The following is a 16,461-nucleotide window of genomic DNA, read 5'->3' as shown; positions in this document are numbered from 1 at the left end:
CGTCCATACGCGCCTCTGGTGGAAAAGAAAGGCAAAACTGGGGGTCGCAACAATGCTGGCCGTATCACTACCCGTCATCGTGGGGGTGGTCATAAGCAGCACTACCGTATTGTAGACTTTCGTCGCAACAAGGATGGCATTCCAGCTGTTATTGAGCGTTTGGAATACGATCCAAATCGTACTGCGCACATCGCTCTGTTGAAATACATGGATGGTGAGCGCCGTTACATTATTGCGCCAAAAGGTGTGAAAGCCGGTGATGAGCTGTTTTCCGGTGTTGATGCCCCTATTAAGGCAGGAAATACATTGCCTCTGCGCAATATCCCACAGGGTTCCATCGTTCACTGTGTAGAAATTAAGCCTGGTAAAGGTGCTCAGATGATTCGCAGTGCTGGTGCTTCTGCCCAGCTGGTTGCTCGTGACGGTGCTTACGTCACTCTGCGTCTGCGGTCGGGGGAAATGCGTAAAGTATTGGCTGACTGTCGTGCCACTCTGGGGGAAGTCTCTAACAGCGAGCACAGTTTGCGCTCTCTGGGTAAGGCTGGTGCCAAGCGTTGGCGTGGTGTTCGTCCGACTGTTCGTGGTGTTGCCATGAACCCGGTTGATCACCCGCACGGTGGTGGTGAAGGTCGTACTTCCGGTGGTCGTCACCCTGTGACTCCATGGGGTGTTCCGACTAAGGGTCGTAAGACTCGTTCCAACAAGCGTACTGATAAAATGATCGTACGTCGTCGCAGCGCGAAGTAAACCTAGAGAGGATACGACAGTGCCACGTTCATTGAAGAAAGGCCCGTTTATCGATCTTCACCTGCTGAAGAAAGTCGAAGAATCGGCTGATAGCGGTAACAAGCGTCCGATCAAGACTTGGTCGCGCCGCTCTATGATTATCCCAACTATGGTTGGTCTGACTCTGGCTGTTCATAACGGTCGTCAGCACATACCAGTTTTCGTTACTGAAGACATGGTTGGCCATAAGCTTGGTGAGTTTGCTGCAACCCGTACTTATCGCGGTCACGCAGCGGACAAAAAGGCCAAGAAGCGCTAAGAGGGTTATGAAATGGAAGAAGTTGCTGCTATGCATAAAGGCGCTCGCATTTCTGCCCAGAAAGCGCGCTTGGTCGCTGACCAGATCCGTGGTAAGGCAGTTGGCGAAGCCTTGGATCTCTTGATCTATAGCCATAAAAAGGCTGCGGTTCTGGTAAAGAAGGTGCTTGAGTCTGCTATTGCAAACGCTGAGCACAATGACGGCATGGATATTGATGAGCTAAAAGTGTCTACTGTCTTCGTTGATGAAGGCATGACCATGAAGCGCATTCGTCCACGTGCCAAGGGCCGTGCTGATCGCATTCTAAAGCGGTCTTGCCATATTACGGTTAAGGTTGCAGAGGTCTAAGGAGCGATTAGATGGGTCAGAAAGTACATCCTAATGGAATTCGCTTGGGTATCGTAAAGCCCCATCGTTCAGTCTGGTTTGCAGATGGCAGCGATTACGCTGACAAGCTGAATGCCGACTTGGCCGCGCGCAGTTTCATTGAGAAGAAGCTGAAAAACGCTTCTGTGAGTCATATTGAAATTCAACGTCCTGCTCAAAGCGCTCGCGTAACCATTCACACTGCCCGACCAGGTATCGTGATTGGTAAGAAGGGTGAAGATGTTGAGAAGCTGCGTCAGGCTGTGTCCAAAATTATGGGCGTGCCTGTGCACATCAACATTGAAGAAATCCGTAAGCCTGAACTGAATGCCATGCTGGTAGCTCAGAGCATTGCTAGTCAGCTGGAGCGTCGTGTGATGTTCCGCCGTGCTATGAAGCGCTCTGTTCAGAACGCTATGCGTCTGGGTGCCAAGGGTATCAAGGTTCAACTGAGCGGCCGTCTTGGAGGTGCTGAAATCGCGCGTACTGAGTGGTACCGTGAAGGTCGTGTGCCACTGCACACCCTGCGTGCTGATATCGATTATGCACATTATGAAGCACTGACCACATACGGTATTCTGGGTGTGAAGGTCTGGATCTTTAAGGGTGAGGTTATTGGTGGCATGGCCCCGACCGTAGAAGCGCCTAAAGAGCAACAGCCAGCTCGTCGCCCTAAGAAACGTCAGGCTAAGAATTAAGGAGCGCGGAAATGTTACAGCCTAAGCGTACGAAATTTCGTAAGCAGCAAAAAGGCCGCAACCGTGGTCTGGCGCTACGCGGATTCACGGTTAGCTTCGGCGAATACGCATTGAAAGCAATCGGTCGTGGACGTATAACAGCCCGCCAAATTGAAGCGGCTCGTCGTGCCATGACCCGTCACATTAAGCGTGGTGGTAGAATCTGGATCCGCGTTTTCCCTGACAAACCGATTACCGGTAAGCCTCTTGAGGTTCGTCAGGGTAAAGGTAAGGGTAATGTGGAATACTGGGTGTGCCAGATTCAACCAGGCCGCGTTCTCTATGAGATGGAAGGGGTGTCTGAAGAGCTGGCTCGTGAAGCATTTGTTCTTGCAGCAGCTAAACTGCCGCTGGAAACTGCCTTCGTTAAGCGGAGCATAATGTGATGAAAGCTGCTGCACTGCGTGAAAAGTCTGTAGGGGAGCTCAATACTGAGCTTCTTTCTATGCTGCGTGATCAGTTTAACTTCCGTATGCAGAAAGCTACTGGTCAGCTCGGTCAGAGCCATCTGCTAAAGCAGGTTAAGCGCGACATCGCTCGTGTGAAAACTATCTTGAACCAGAAGGCAAGAGTATAAGATGGCTGAAGACAAGAAGGTCCGTACCATGACCGGTAAAGTCGTTAGTGACAAGATGGATAAAACCGTCACTGTTCTCATTGAACGTCGGGTAAAACATCCGCTCTACGGTAAAATCGTCAAACGGTCCACCAAGTTGCACGCTCATGATGAAAACAACGACTGCCGTATTGGTGACGTTGTAACCATTAGGGAGACGCGACCGCTGTCAAAGAGCAAGACGTTTACGCTTGTATCTATTGACGAGCGTGCTACTCAGATCTAAGGCCACGGAGCTTTTGGCTTGAGTGAATAATGGCCGTCCCGACTGTTTTTGCGGAATCAGACGAATACCAGTCTGCAGTTTGGGCTTGGAGAATAAGCAATGATCCAGACAGAAAGTCAACTAGAAGTCGCTGATAACAGCGGTGCTCGTCTAGTTCAGTGTATCAAGGTGTTGGGTGGATCCCATCGCCGTTACGCACATATCGGTGACATCATCAAAGTATCCATTAAGGAAGCAATTCCTCGCGGTAAGGTCAAGAAAGGCCAAGTAATGAACGCTGTCGTTGTTCGTACTCGTAAAGGTGTTCGTCGTCCAGATGGTTCACTGATCAAATTCGATAGCAATGCGGCTGTTCTTTTGAACGCAAACCTGCAGCCTATCGGTACCCGTATCTTTGGACCAGTGACTCGTGAACTGCGTGGTGAACAGTTCATGAAGATTATCTCATTGGCCCCAGAAGTACTGTAACTGGAGCAAATTATGAAAAAGATCCGTCGTGATGACGAAGTAATCGTAATTGCCGGCAAGGACAAGGGTAAGCGCGGTAAAGTGCAAACTGTTCGTGCTGACGGGAAATTGATTGTTTCTGGCATCAATATTATGAAGAAGCATCAGAAGCCCAACCAGATGCTGGGCACCACTGGTGGAATCGTTGAGAAGGAAGCGGCTATTCAGGTTTCTAACGTTGCTGTGCTGAACCTTGAAACCAACAAGGCTGATCGTGTCGGCTTTACTATCACTAAAGAAGGTAAAAAGCAGCGCGTATTCAAGTCTAACGGCAAGCCTGTTGACGCGTAAGGGGAGAGAAATGGCGAATTTTAAAACCAAATATCGTGAAGAGATTCTGCCTAAGCTCAAAGAAGAGCTGGGGGTGAGGAATGTTCATGAAGTCCCTCGCATCACTAAAATCACTCTTAACATGGGAGTGGGTGAAACGATTGGTGACAAGAAAGTCATCGAGCATGCTGTTGCTGACATGGAGAAAATTGCCGGTCAGAAAGCAGTGGTGACTAAAGCTCGTAACTCTGTTGCAGGCTTTAAAGTCCGGGAAGGATGGCCAATCGGTGTTAAGGTAACTCTGCGTAGCGATCGCATGTATGAGTTTCTGGAGCGACTAGTTAGCATTGCTTTGCCGCGTGTGCGTGACTTCCGTGGTCTGAACTATAAGTCTTTTGACGGTCGTGGTAACTACAGCATGGGTGTTAAAGAGCAAATCATCTTCCCTGAAGTTGATTATGATAAAATTGACACTCTGCGCGGTTTAGACATTACTCTGACCACGACTGCCAAGAATGACGATGCAGGCCGTGCTCTGTTGAAGGCTTTTAACTTCCCATTTCGTAACTGAAACAGGTACAAGTTTTATGGCAAAGATATCCATGAAGCAGCGGGAGTTGAAGCGTCAGCAAACCGTTGCTAAATATGCGCAAAAGCGTGCACAGCTGAAAGCGATGATCAAGAACCCTGATAGCACTGAAGATGAGCGTTGGGATGCACAGGTTGCTCTGCGAAAGCAGCCACGCGACGCCAGCAAGGTGCGCCTGCGTAACCGCTGTCGCATCACTGGTCGTCCTCATGGCGTTCTGCGAAAGTTCGGCCTGAGCCGTATCAAGCTGCGTGAAGCCGCCATGCGTGGGGATGTTCCAGGTTTGGTTAAGGCCAGCTGGTAAGCGCATTTCATCTTAAGGAGATATAGATCATGAGTATGCAGGACCAGTTAGCAGATATGCTAACTCGTATCCGTAATGCCCAAATGGCAGAGCACGCCTCTGTCAGCATGCCATCCTCCAAAATCAAGGTTGCAGTTGCAGCTGTTTTGAAGGATGAAGGTTTTGTCGCTGACTACAAAGTTGTCGGTGAAGCTAAAGCTAAGCTGGTCATTGAATTGAAATACTTCGGAGGCAAGCCTGTCATAGAAAACCTGAAGCGTGCTAGTCGTCCAGGTCTACGTTCTTACGCTGGCAAGGAAGCTCTGCCAAAGGTTAAGGGTGGTATGGGTATCGCTATTGTTTCTACCAACAAAGGTGTAATGACCGATCGTGCTGCTCGTGCAGCCTGTGTTGGCGGTGAAGTTCTTTGCACTGTGTTCTGATGGATGGGTAATATGTCTCGAGTAGCCAAAAGTCCTGTTGCTATCCCTGCTGGTGTAGAGATCAAGCGCAATGGTCAGATCTTGGTAATCAAAGGATCTAAGGGGCAACTGGAACTTAGCGTTCATGCTAATGTCGAAGTGGTTCAAGAAGACAACGTTCTAACGTTTGTTCCACGTGATGGTGCCAAGCACTCTCGTGCTTTGGCTGGTACTACTCGTGCACTGGTTAACAACATGGTGACTGGTGTCACTGCAGGTTTCGAGAAGAAGCTGCAGTTGGTCGGTGTTGGTTATCGTGCACAGGCTAATAATGGTGCCACCCTGACTTTGAACTTGGGCTTCTCTCATCCAGTTAAGTATGCTCTGCCGGCTGGCGTGACAGCCGAAACACCTAGCCAGACTGAAATCATGGTAAGAGGGATTGATAAGCAGCTGGTTGGACAGGTTGCTGCGGAAATTCGTGAATTGCGTCGTCCTGAGCCTTATAAAGGCAAGGGGGTTCGCTATGCTAACGAACTTGTTCGTCGCAAAGAAGCCAAGAAGAAATAAGGTAGGGTGAGCTCATGATGGATAAGAAATCTTCTCGCCTGCGTCGTGCCCTTCGTGCAAGGGTTAAGATGCGTGCACTTGGGGCTGTTCGTCTGAGCATCCACCGTACGCCTCGGCACATCTATGCACAGGTCATCGCTCCACAGGGAGACAAAGTGTTGGCAACTGCCTCCACTGTTGAAAAAGAGCTGCGTAGCGAAGCTACAGGTAATGTTGATGCTGCCAAAAAAGTTGGTGCTCTGATTGCTACGCGCGCCAAGGCTGCAGGTGTAACCAAGGTGGCGTTTGATCGCTCTGGTTTCAAATATCACGGTCGTGTGAAGGCGCTTGCTGATGCTGCCCGTGAAGCTGGACTGGAATTCTGAAGGTAGGCGTCATGGCAAGAGATGAACGTAAAAGTAGTAACGACGAAGGTCTGATTGAGAAGCTGGTACAGGTTAACCGAGTGGCCAAAGTAGTGAAAGGTGGTCGTATTTTCGGTTTCACGGCGCTGACTGTTGTTGGTGACGGAAAGGGTAAGGTTGGTTTCGGTCGCGGTAAAGCGCGTGAAGTGCCAGTCGCTATCCAGAAAGCTATGGAAGCTGCCCGGCGTAACATGATTTATGTTGACCTGAATGGTGACACCCTGCAGTACCCGGTTAAGGCCCGTCACGGGGCCTCCAAGGTTTACATGCAGCCTGCATCTGCTGGTACTGGTGTTATCGCAGGTGGAGCTATGCGTGCAGTTCTGGAAGTTGCTGGTGTGCACAACGTATTGGCCAAGTGCTACGGTTCTACCAATCCGGTAAACGTGGTTCGAGCGACTTTCAATGGTCTGCGTGATATGCGTTCTCCTGAAAGTATTGCTGCCAAGCGTGGCAAAGCGGTTGATGATATCTTGGGGTAAGTTATGGCTGAGAAGATGATCAAAGTGACGCTCTTGAAGAGCACCAGCGGTCGCCTTGAAAGACATAAGGCGTGCGTACGTGGTTTGGGCCTGCGTCGTATCAGGCACACTGTTGAAGTGGAAGACACTCCAGCCGTTCGTGGCATGATCAACAAGGTTTCCTACCTTGTCCTAGTAGAAGGAGAATAATGTGCGTTTGAATACTCTAAGCCCAGCTGAAGGTAGCCGCAGAGAGAGGAAACGCGTAGGTCGAGGCATTGGCTCAGGCTTGGGCAAGACCTGTGGTCGTGGCCATAAAGGTCAGAAGTCTCGTTCTGGTGGTTCTGTTAAGCTTGGTTTTGAAGGCGGTCAGCAGCCATTGCAGCGTCGTCTGCCAAAGTACGGTTTCACTTCCCGTAAAGCGCGCTTCGTTGCTGAGATTCGTCTGCATGAACTGAGCAAGGTAGAAGCTGAAGTTATCGACCTAGCAGTGCTTAAAGCTGCTGATCTGGTCGGTAGTAGCATCCAGCGTGCGAAAGTGGTACTGTCCGGCGAATTGGCTAAAGCAGTCACCATCAAAGGTCTGGGTGTTACCAAAGGCGCTCGTGCTGCGATTGAAGCTGCTGGGGGTAAGATCGAGGACTAAATGGCTAAGAAATTACCAGTTGGGAATCAAAGCGGCTTAAACGAGCTATGGTCTCGTGTTAAGTTCTTGTTTCTGGCGATCATAGTATACAGAATAGGTGCGCACATCCCTGTGCCAGGCATCAACCCTGATGCCTTGGCTCAGATGTTTCAACAAAATGAAGGCACTATTCTGGGGCTGTTCAACATGTTCTCTGGCGGCGCGCTGGAGAGGATGTCGGTACTGGCTCTTGGTATTATGCCTTATATTTCGGCATCCATTATTGTTCAGCTGATGAGCGTAGTGAGCCCACAGTTGGAGCAGCTTAAGAAGGAAGGTGAGTCAGGACGTCGCAAGATCAGTCAGTACACCCGCTACCTGACCGTACTACTTGCCTTCGTCCAAGGTACAGGTATGACTGTCGGTTTGGCCAATCAGGGTGTCGCGTTCAGTACTGACATCGGGTTTTATGTTGTGGCCGTTGTTACCTTCGTCACTGGTGCCGTCTTTATGATGTGGCTGGGTGAGCAAGTGACTGAGCGGGGGATCGGTAACGGTATTTCGATTCTCATCTTTGCAGGTATTGTGGCTGGTCTTCCAAGTGCGATTGTCAGGTCTTTTGAGTCTGCACGTCAGGGAGATGTTAACATTCTGATGTTGCTTTCCGTTGCTGTTCTGGCGGTTGCAATTATCGCATTTGTGGTCTTTATTGAACGTGGTCAGCGCCGAATAACCGTAAACTATGCCAAGCGTCAACAAGGGCGTAAGGTGTTTGCGGCTCAAAGCAGTCATCTGCCATTGAAAGTTAATATGGCCGGTGTTATTCCAGCTATTTTTGCTTCAAGCCTCTTATTGTTTCCTGCGTCTATTGCGCAGTGGTTCGGCCATGGTGAAGGTATGGGCTGGTTGCAAGAAATTGCTCTGGCGTTGGGTCCGAGTCAGCCATTGAACATTATACTGTTCTCGGCGGGAATTATCTTTTTTTGCTTCTTCTACACTGCTTTGGTCTTTAATCCAAAGGATGTGGCAGATAATCTGAAGAAGTCAGGTGCATTTATTCCAGGGATTCGTCCTGGCGAGCAATCTGCACGCTATATTGATGGGGTCATGACTCGCCTGACCATGTTCGGGGCTCTCTATATGACAGCAGTATGTCTGTTGCCACAGTTCTTGGTCGTCTCGGCGAATGTGCCATTTTATCTCGGCGGTACTAGTTTGTTGATCGTGGTAGTCGTGGTGATGGATACCATGGCGCAGGTGCAGTCGCATCTCATGTCGAATCAATATGAGTCGCTGCTGAAGAAATCCAATCTTAAGGGCTACGGTGGTGGTCTGATCCGCTGATCCAAGTTCTGCGCCGCTTGTGGAGTAAATTATGAAAGTACGTGCGTCGGTTAAAAAAATCTGCCGTAACTGTAAGATCATTAAGCGTAATGGTCATGTGCGCGTGATCTGTCAGGAGCCACGTCACAAACAGCGTCAGGGATAGTAATTTTTAGGAATCTAACGAGATGTTCGACTTTTTAGGAGACCTAGGAAGTTTAAAATAATTGATTTCCCAATGGTTACTGTGAAAAGTGTGCGATAGGCAACATAGCTATGTATCATCTCCGCATGTCGACGTGTAAGTTGGGCGTGATTCGCTGGTTTTCAGAGTTTGGTCATATGGTAGTATTGGCTAAAGACAGTGACAATCATGGGATGCTAGATTTTTCTGGCAGTAAAGAAAGTCGAACATTGCGTGGATCTACGGATCTTTAGTGACTGGTGCTATGGTCTAATTGAGTCCCAATATAAAGCAGCCTCTTGTGAGATTGTTCGTGAGCGGTTGTGTTTTATTGAAAGTTTGATTACAATTTTCACCTTTCGACGTGGTGGGGGTGTTTTGGTGCATGATTATGCCCAAGGCGATTCCGTCAGAATGAAAGCAGCCATCTCAGAAGCATCGTAAATATACTTTGTTTTCTGCTATGACGGCGTGCTTCGGTTCAGGTGATGTTCTTTTTGGAATTTTTTATGAAGAGCCAGAGTGAGCACTCAATAGCTGTTGCACGGTGCAATGAAATAACGGAGACGATTGAATGGCCCGTATTGCTGGCGTCAACATTCCAGATAACAAACATGCCGTTATCTCGTTGACCTACGTCTTTGGTATCGGTAAGACTACTGCACAGCAGCTGTGTGTTGCTACCGGTGTTAACCCGTCTGCCAAAGTATCTGATCTTAGCGAAGACAAACTGGAAGCCCTACGTGGGGAGGTTTCAAACCTTAACACTGAAGGTGATCTGCGTCGCGAAATCAGCATGAACATCAAGCGCCTGATGGACCTTGGTTGTTACCGTGGCCTGCGCCACCGTCGCAGTCTACCGGTTCGTGGTCAGCGCTCGAAGACCAATGCTCGTACTCGTAAGGGTCCGCGCAAACCGATTCGTAAGTAAGAGCGTTGCATTTCTTTAAAGAAATGGAGCAACGCACTTCTTTAATACAGGATTTGTTCGGATATGGCAAAGCCAGGTACTCGTACACGTAAGAAAGTTAAAAAGTCGGTTGTGGATGGCATCGCCCATATTCACGCCTCTTTTAACAACACTATCGTGACAATTACCGACCGCCAGGGTAATGCGCTGTCTTGGGCTACTGCCGGAGGCTCTGGCTTCCGAGGTTCCCGTAAGAGCACCCCGTTCGCTGCCCAAGTTGCAGCAGAGCGTGCTGGACGTGCTGCCGCTGAGTTCGGTCTTAAGAATTTGGACGTGAATGTTAAAGGGCCTGGTCCAGGCCGTGAATCCGCTGTACGCGCGCTCAATGCTTGTGGTTTCAAGATTAATAACATCACTGATGTGACCCCGATTCCACACAATGGTTGTCGTCCGCCCAAGAAGCGTCGTGTATAAGCAGGAGACCGGTAAATGGCTAGATATATAGGTCCTAAGTGCAAACTGTCTAGGCGTGAAGGCACTGATCTCTTCCTGAAGAGTGGTGTTCGTGCGCTCGAGTCAAAGTGCAAGGCAGACAATGCGCCTGGTCAGCATGGTCAGCGTCGAGGTCGCCTTTCTGACTACGGTGTGCAGCTTCGGGAGAAGCAGAGAGTTCGTCGTATCTACGGTGTACTGGAAAAGCAGTTCCGGAACTACTACAAGGAAGCTGACCGTCTGAAGGGTGCTACAGGCTCAAACCTGTTGCAACTTCTTGAGTCTCGCCTTGATAATGTGGTTTATCGCATGGGATTCGGTTCTACCCGTGCAGAAGCACGCCAGCTGGTTAGCCACAAAGCTGTCACGGTTAATGGTAAGACTGTAAACATTTCGTCTTACAAGGTTGCCCCAGGTGACGTAGTTGCCATTCGTGGGAAGGCAAAAAACCAGCTGCGTATCAATGCGGCCCTTGAACTTGCAGCTCAGCGTGGTTTTTCCACATGGGTCGAAGTTGATGTCACTAATAAAGAAGGTGTCTTCAAGGTGCTGCCCGAGCGGAGCGATCTGGCGTCCGACATCAACGAGAGCTTGATCGTCGAGCTGTACTCCAAGTAAGGGATAGACAGTTAGGTGGGGGTGTAACATCCATGCAGAATTCGGTTACTGAATTTCTAACTCCTCGACATATCGATGTTGAGGAAATCAGTCTGACACGGGCTAAGGTCACCTTGGAGCCGCTGGAACGTGGTTTTGGGCACACCTTAGGCAATGCCCTTCGTCGCATTCTTCTTTCTTCAATGCCAGGCTGTGCTGTGACTGAAGTAGAGATTGATGGAGTGCAGCATGAGTACAGTGCTATTGAAGGTGTTCAGGAAGACGTTATTGAAATCCTGCTCAACCTGAAAGGCTTGGCTATTCGCATGACTGGCCGTGACAGCGTTACTCTGACTCTGAGCAAAAAGGGTGAGGGGGTCGTCACAGCTGACGACATCCAGTTGGATCATGATGTTGAAATCGTGAATCCTAACCATGTTATTGCCCATATGAATGACAAGGGCAAGCTGAACATGAGACTGAAGATTGCTCGTGGTCGTGGGTATGAATCAACCGACAGTCGCCGTCAAGATGAAGAGGAAACTCACGCTATTGGCCGTCTGCAACTGGATGCCACCTATAGCCCTGTATACCGTGTTTCCTATGTCGTAGAAAGTGCTCGTGTTGAGCAGCGTACTGATCTCGATAAACTGGTTATTGACTTGGAAACCAATGGGACTCTGGATCCTGATGAAGCCATCCGTCGTGCTGCTACTATTCTGCAGCAGCAGCTGGCCGTATTTGTTGATCTGGAAGGTGAGTCAGAGCCTGAGCCTGTGAAGGAAGAAGATGAGGTTGATCCTATTCTCCTCCGTCCAGTTGACGATCTTGAACTAACTGTACGTAGTGCAAACTGCCTGAAGGCAGAGAACATCTACTACATTGGTGACCTGATCCAGCGCACTGAAGTTGAGTTGCTTAAGACCCCGAACCTTGGTAAGAAGTCCCTGACTGAGATCAAGGATGTTTTGGCTTCTCGTGGTCTGAGTTTAGGTATGCGTCTTGACAACTGGCCACCAGCCAGTTTGAAGAGTGACGACAAGGTTTCTGCTTAATTGCAGCTGGTGGTTGCCTCCGTTGAAGAAACAGAAGCAGCTCCAAGTAAGAAGAGGAGGTTTGTGCCATGCGTCATCGTAAGAGTGGCCGCAAGCTTAACCGGAACAGTTCTCATCGTAAAGCGATGTTCAGGAATATGGCTGCTTCCTTGGTTGAGCACGAATTAATCAAGACAACACTGGCAAAAGCTAAAGAGCTGCGACGTGTAGCTGAACCGCTGATCACCTTGGCTAAGGAAGATAGCGTTGCTAACCGCAGGCTGGCGTTCGCTCGTCTCCGTAACAAGGCTGTAGTTGGCAGGCTGTTTACTGATCTTGGTCCGCGTTTCAAAGAGCGTCCAGGTGGCTATATCCGAATCATTAAGTGCGGTTTCCGCCATGGTGACAACGCTCCAATGGCTTATGTTGAACTACTGGATGGTCCTGCTGCTGAAGCAGTAGAGTCTGTAGACGCAGAATAAGTCTGATATATAAAAAAGCCGTTATTATTGCGGCCTTTTTATGCTTGCCTCTTTCCTGTCCGTCAAAGGTGTTATACATTTTCTGCCTTTAATATTTATTGCTATGGCTAAAATAGCCGGCAATCATATTCTTAAATAATGTTGGTTAGACGAGATAATCTCTTGTGCTACACCGGCTTAAGCCTTTTTGTATTTATTCATGCTACAGGGGAATAGTTATTTGAGTACTTTAGTGGCTGGCAAAGGGGCCTTTGGGCCTGTGCAAAAAACATCACTATGGCTCAAGATCTTAAAATACAAGTACTGGAACCAAAATGTAAGCGTTTAACTAGCGTTATTTAACTGGAGTTAGACGCTCAGAAAGCCATTGGTACATCTGTTAGTACTGAAACATCAATTGTGTGGCTTTCTGGGCTACCGTGTATAGGCAATTAATCCTGCCATCAGGTTTGCAGCAAAGTTAAATGGTGAACGGTGTTGAGTATGTTCGATCTGCCAAATATTCTTCAACTGATCATTTACGTTTTCTATTACTGTCCGTTTCCTCAACATCACTTTATGAAAGGCCTTCAGCTCTTTTGGCTTCATATTTTTCCTGACTTTCGTTACCAAGTTCAGCCTTTCTCCTGCAACTAAACTACCAACTTCTCAGAGGCATAGCCCTTATCTCCATAAATCCAACCAGTTAACTCTTCGATGCGATCTGGTACTGGTTCATGGTCATCGGTGTTAGCTGTTGTCAGGCAAAATGATAGAATTTCTACAAGATGGTTAATGATTAAGGTACGCGATGTTAGACTTTTCTTACTTTTCAGGGAAGTCTAACATTTCCTGATTTTCAATGGTTTTAGCCAATACGACCAGACTCAGGGAAACCGAGAATAACGCCTAACTTACACGTGATAGCCGGCAGATTAAGCATAATTACGTTGCTCGAACGTATACTATTTACGCTGTAACCATTAGTAAGTCATGGATTTTAAACTTTCATGGTCTCTAAAAAGTCTAACATCGCGCCAAGGTGTAGCTTAAAACCAGAATTCCAACCTGTAGAGGGTTTTTCCAGTTTAGCCTTTTCACTGAAGACCCTGTGGCTGTTGATCCTATGGTTGTGAGAGACAACGACGGGCGTCGATTCAATGAATGACAGGCCAGTTGGTCGTCCCATGCACTGAGACTTTAGATAAACCGTCAGTGGTATCAAAGCCTGTTTTATGAGTTCTACAAAGAGATTGTAGGATATCAGGTTTGGAAAATAGTCTGATGTATGTTGTGTGATCAGTCTCTGGTAATAGTGCTTGACATTGCGAAAGGCACTATTATGGAAATATATGATGGTGGGCATTATTTTACTGAGCGATAGCATGGGTATCACTGGAGACTGTTTTGGATGACATATGAGTTGTCTATGTTATTGTGATTCAAATGTTATGCAGAAATCATCCACATCACAGAATACACTGACAATAGACACGTGAGCCTCCAGTTGGTTATTTCTGGTTTGGTATCAGAAGGATAGCTAAGTGGCTATGGCTCACTTGCCTTTCACCATCGAACTCACGTTAAAGATAAAATGGTGATTACCCCAGCTCGACCCAGTGTATATTAGGCACTGTCTTGTTGATTTTAGTTATTTTCAATTACCAAAGAACTACTTGGTTATCATTATAATCAGCCAAATTAAGGGCCTTACTGGCATGTGCTAAGTTCGCGCAGCCATGTAACCAAGCCTTGCACCATTTCTTTCAAATCAAAGCGACGGTTGAATCGATAGCAATATTCAGCAAAGTATTTCGGCAGATGCTTCTGGTGAATATTGTGGGAACTGCCTTTCAGAGAATTTTTGATGTTCTCGATCATGGTGTTGACCCACGTTAACAACTCACTAGGCATCGATTCGTGACCACCACCAGTCACCACTGTTGTATGCGGGTGTCCGGCGTCGGCTATTCCTTTGAATGCAGCGAGCTATCACTGACAACACCGTAGGTATGATCACCGGGATTCTTTTGCGCTAGGAGTTCCAGCTCCTTTTCCCGGACACTGGTGACCATGCTGAAACGCATATACAGCTGGTAGTTTTCCTCGTTGGTTTGCACGGCGGCAACAAATGTTGGTGTATTTTCAGAACCTATTCCACGTTTGCCTTCAAGTTTATCATCATCGCAGTAGGAATCATCCATCTGAACATGTTCCTGCAGAGGCCGGCTGTCATCACGTTCTTTCATTACTTGCATAAGCTTGTGCTTCAAGCGCCAAGTAGCATTATAAGAGATTACCAGTTGTCTCGAGAGTTCTCTGCCGATATGCCATTCTTGGTCTGAGTCATTAAAAACATGCCTAGAAACCAAGTGGTAAAGGGCAGTTTGCTAGCTTATAGCGTGGTGCCACTGGTAAATGATGTCTGGTGACGGTAGCGATTGACTGGTAGAGCTAACGGGTTTTTAGAATGCAATACTCCAGACGACAATACAGAGGACATTCAAACCCATTCGACCACTGGCATTTGAAAAACTTGGCACGGCATTGTTGTTCTTGGCCATATTGGTGAACGAACTCCACAAGGCTCATGCCTTTCTGAAACTTAATTTTGTTCTTGGCCATGATGCACCTTCTTCTTAGAGGAAAAACTGTGTCGTAAGTTTAAACGAGAAGGAGGCTTAGGCAGATGGTAATCAGGAAGAACTATTCAGCTTGAGTGAGATCGTAGTTGTGTTAATTGTTCACTTGAGGTGATAGGCAGTGGATTCTGTAGTTCCATAACAACCAAAAGGCACCATATATCCAAGGCGTGCAGTTGAAGTTAATGACAGGCCTATTGTTACGGCTGTCTTTCACCACCACTATCAGGGATATACCAGCTCGTAAAAAACACCTTAAAGGTGGATGATCGTACATCGTATTTACTTCAAACCAACTATATGTTGTTCTTGATGATTGATCGTTAATTAATTAATTCCATGGAAACAGAATAATACCTATATGGTGGTGTGGTTTTGGCATGGCTTTTTCTTTTGATTTGTAAAGAATCGGCTTTGTCTTTGCAGTTCATGCCTTATTCTGTGCTGTAAAGCAGCATAGACCGTCAGACAGAGTGTGATTACCACCAGCAGCGCTTCAATGCGTTCAGGCTTTTTAGGTAAATGGAAGACGCCAAGAAACTTTTGCTCTTAAGAAATCGCAATCCTATTTAAATATGTTGCTGCGACTTGTAGACAACAATTCACCTGCATTCAGATTGTCCGGATGCAGGTTATTCGTGCCTAGAATAAAGCAATTAAGTGAAGCCTGTGCATCCTTGTCCTCCTCGCATGCTACTTGTACATGGTCTTCCATATGGTCAGGCTTACTATCCGTCGATGGACGGCCTTTTGTTCCATCGCAGGGCTTGCTGATAACCTCTGGCTCTGAGCTTTGACAGTATTCACATTTATTTCGGCAGAGATGAAATGCTTCCTAAGCATTATCCCCGCAGCGTAATGCCTTTGGGTGTGGTTCCCTTGCTACGACTACACATTCATTAGTTCTCCATGATTATGAAGGCGGGAGCATTCCTTATGGAAGTGCCAATACGCCTGCCAATCTCCACTTGAATCCAGTGAGCGTAGCTTCAACACAGCCTCCACTTCTTGCAAACTCTACTTTGCCCAAGTTAGATCTATACGGTCATTGATCACATGGAGGTAAGCTCCTTCAATGACTCCACTGGCAATCTGATAGACAGCATCTAGGCCTTGTCATAGTAGATCATGGGACGTTTTTGTGAAGATCGTCTGCATACTTATCAATGGCCTCACGTTTTGTCAGACCTCTCTTGCTCGCACTGAGCCTGATTCCCATGGCCACCTTGTTAGACTCTCTTCTGAGTATCTTCAGGGGCCGTTCGGCCACCCAGCTTTCAATAGTCTTATTCCCATTGTCGTGTAAGTAGCGGCAGGCTTTCCACAGATATTCTAGTACATGGATAAAGTCCATGGTGATGGTTGCCTTAACTCTCTTTTTTATAATCACGATAATCAGTTTCCGCTGATGAGGGTGCCATCAATAACAATGACCCACTGGCGTTTCTGCTCCTGATCTAGCCTGAGCTCTTCCTCAAAAGCTTGTTCTATCACGGCTTCCGCCTCTCTTCCTACACTGGCCCACACTCTCTTATTCTTGGCTGGAGGCCGGGATGTAACAACGTTGTCGCTCTGCCGATCCATATCTATGATCGATTCTGCCGTTCTAGGATTGGGTTTTACCGTATAACCGGTGGCTAGCTGTGCCATTCGTTTGTGATCTTTCTTCTTTTCCGGACTGAGCCTAGTTTGCAGCT

This window comes from Borostomias antarcticus, assembly GCF_949987555.1.
Source record: "Borostomias antarcticus genome assembly, contig: scaffold_63, whole genome shotgun sequence".
NCBI lineage: Eukaryota > Metazoa > Chordata > Actinopteri > Stomiiformes > Stomiidae > Borostomias > Borostomias antarcticus.
This window is presented reverse-complemented; position numbering follows the sequence as displayed.